The sequence below is a fragment of the Octopus bimaculoides genome, chromosome 23, assembly GCF_001194135.2.
Source record: "Octopus bimaculoides isolate UCB-OBI-ISO-001 chromosome 23, ASM119413v2, whole genome shotgun sequence".
NCBI classification, from domain to species: domain Eukaryota; kingdom Metazoa; phylum Mollusca; class Cephalopoda; order Octopoda; family Octopodidae; genus Octopus; species Octopus bimaculoides.
The window spans coordinates 24,068,219-24,071,117 of record NC_069003.1 but is presented as its reverse complement, the minus strand read 5'-3'; positions in this window follow the sequence as shown (position 1 = coordinate 24,071,117).

The window sequence follows — 2,899 nt, the reverse complement described above, 5'->3', positions numbered from 1 at the left end:
GCGCGCTCTTTCTCTCTCTCTCTTTTTCTCTCTCTTTCTCTCAACGAAAAAGACGTTGAATTACCTCACAAATTTGGAGGTAAGAAGAAGTAACTTTTACGAACTACAATGCAATGAAATCAATAACTGCTTAAAGGATCTCCATATACCATATGTGAAAATTTTTTAACCATCTGATTTAAAAGTACGTCTAATTGTTGCACGCCTACCATCTAGCAGTCAATGATTAAGCAATTTGCCTGCCACGATTTTGAAACTAATGTGTAAATTGGTCCCGAGTTTCATAAGAGACGACATGGACTTCTTAAATCATGATCCAGGAAGAGTTGATAAGAGACGATCATGGTTGCTTTCGATGCGACCAGTCTCTACACAAATATCTTTCAGGGAATAGGATGAGTGGAACTGTGAATTAACAAATACCCAAGAAAGTTCAGGAAAAATTGCCCCCAAGATTTATACATGAAGTATTACCTGAAGGATTGATACTAGAGAACAACCACTTCTTTGATGCGTAAGATTACCTACAAATTCAAAGCACAGAGATGGGAACGGAAGTCGCACCAACATTTGCGATATTAGTAATGGGATTCCTAGAAGAAAAGTCAATACGTTATCTGGAATTACATTTGATCAACATTTCCAATCTTGTTTAACAGGAAATTGGAAATGATTCCTAGATAAAAGATACCTTTATCTTTTACAAGATAATTTAAATTAACAAATAGCCTTCATGAATCGATCCATTTCACTATGAAAATGAATGAAAAGGAAGTTCCATACTGGTCATCCTGATAATTAAAGAAACTGAGGTAGTTATAACCGATCTCTGTTGCAAAGACACAGACACACTCAAAATACTTAGATTTTAGATGTTGACACCCGTGTCACACATAAAGAATACCAAATTAACATGGAAAGACATATATGCTCAGTATATATAGACTGGTAGAAGCTAATATGTAGAAGCCTAAAATTTAACAAATCGTGCCAAATCTTTGACTTACAGGAAAACATTCACGTTGAGGGTGAAACCAAAAGTAGAAATATAAATATTCCATTTGTAGTCATACATAATCCAAGAAACCACAAAATCTTACATTCAGCCAAGCGATACCTTCCATTTCTACATCAGTCATCGAATCTTTTAACAAATAATGAGAGTCACAAATTATCAACAGCCGAAAACAACCACCAAATTTCATAAGACTCTTAACAGGAGCGAGATTCACTTCGGAGAAAGAGATAATGCAGGTAACAATGTGTGGAATCTTTCTTTATGGAACGTGTGAAATAACTAAACGTGGAACAACCAGAACATTCGAGAATGAGAAGTAACTGAAGGTGAATGCAAACATATTTGTGTTCACCTTCAAAACAACGGAAGACTTATCTACTGCATCACATGCCCACAATGCAAAGAGAATTACATCGGAGGAACAGGATCAAAGCTGACCAGCCGTGTGAGAGTGGATGAACAGAAAATCAATGATTATCTCATAGAAATATTGCATGTAGTGAACATCTAAACATTTGTGCTAATGGAAAATTCAAAATATTTCCTTTATTTCAAAAATAACAAAATGATCAGCTATACACGGCAAAAGGAGAATACGCTATTAAAATTCTAAACTCCGAATTAAACCAGAAAGTCACTGTCATTACTAGAAACAACTTTTATGTGGATTAGCCCAGAACACATGTAATTGAAAAGATGAATAGCGAAAACGCTTACACCCAAAATACGTTCAATAGGAAACTTTCTTTCCAAAAGGTTCGTAGCATTTTATTTTTTTTTATTATTTAAAAAAATATTTAATGAATTTTAAGAAAATCTTTCTTTGACTACCATGTGTGTATCGAGTATTTTTGGAAAAGTTTTTTTATATATATCACTCATACTCCTTTTTTAATAAAACTACTACTGCTGCTGCTACTACTACTACAACTACTACTACTGCTGCTATTGCTACTGCTACTGCTACTACTACTACTACTACTACTACTACTACTACTACTACTACTACTATTATCATTATTATCATTAAAAAACTCTTGCGATAGAAAACGTCGAAGGTTGTCTGTGGGTCTCGTGCCCACATCTGTAAAAAGACGGTTTGTCTTTTATATATTCGACAATTAATAGAAAATAAATTGGGCAGAATTCTGGTTTAAGCATCCCATATAACCCCCACACAACTTTTTTTTAGTTTTGGGGATTTTGAGAAAATTTTTGCGAATTTTTGTCGTACACACGGGATTTCATACAACTATGAAAGACAACAATTAAAAAAAAATTAAAACCCTCTACTCCTTCGCCCTATAAATCCTAAAAGTTCGATTTTTCGTTTTTTGTTTGTTTGTTTTAAATCAGTTTAAAATATGGAGAGCTCGAATTTTTGGCTTAAATCACAGCAATGGACCACTCTTGGGTGCATCATCATTCCGTTAAATGTGTTTACGGGGACAAAAATATTCAAAAACATATTTACGTGTCAAAGTGGCAAAGAAATGAGGACGGCATCAGCCAGTTAAGGGATGAGCTAAAAGCAACAGTTAACTCGACCTTAAATCACACATACAAAAAAGAAATGTTTTTGCCTAGTCGTATGAATTCCCGCAAAAGTTTTATGGAAATTCTAAAAAATAAAAAAAAATTATATATGGACTACTTAAACCCGAATTCCACCATAAATTGTTTTTAACCCTGATAGATGATCTGTTTACAGTAATCTCTCACCATATCGCGGTTCACCTATCGCGGTTCACCTATCGTGGTTCACCTATCGCGGTTCACCTATCGCGGTTCACCAACCGCGGTTCACCTATCGCGGTTTATTATTTAAGCTGACGTCGATTTCTCCGTGGTGTTGTTTTGCATTTATAATAAAATAAATGT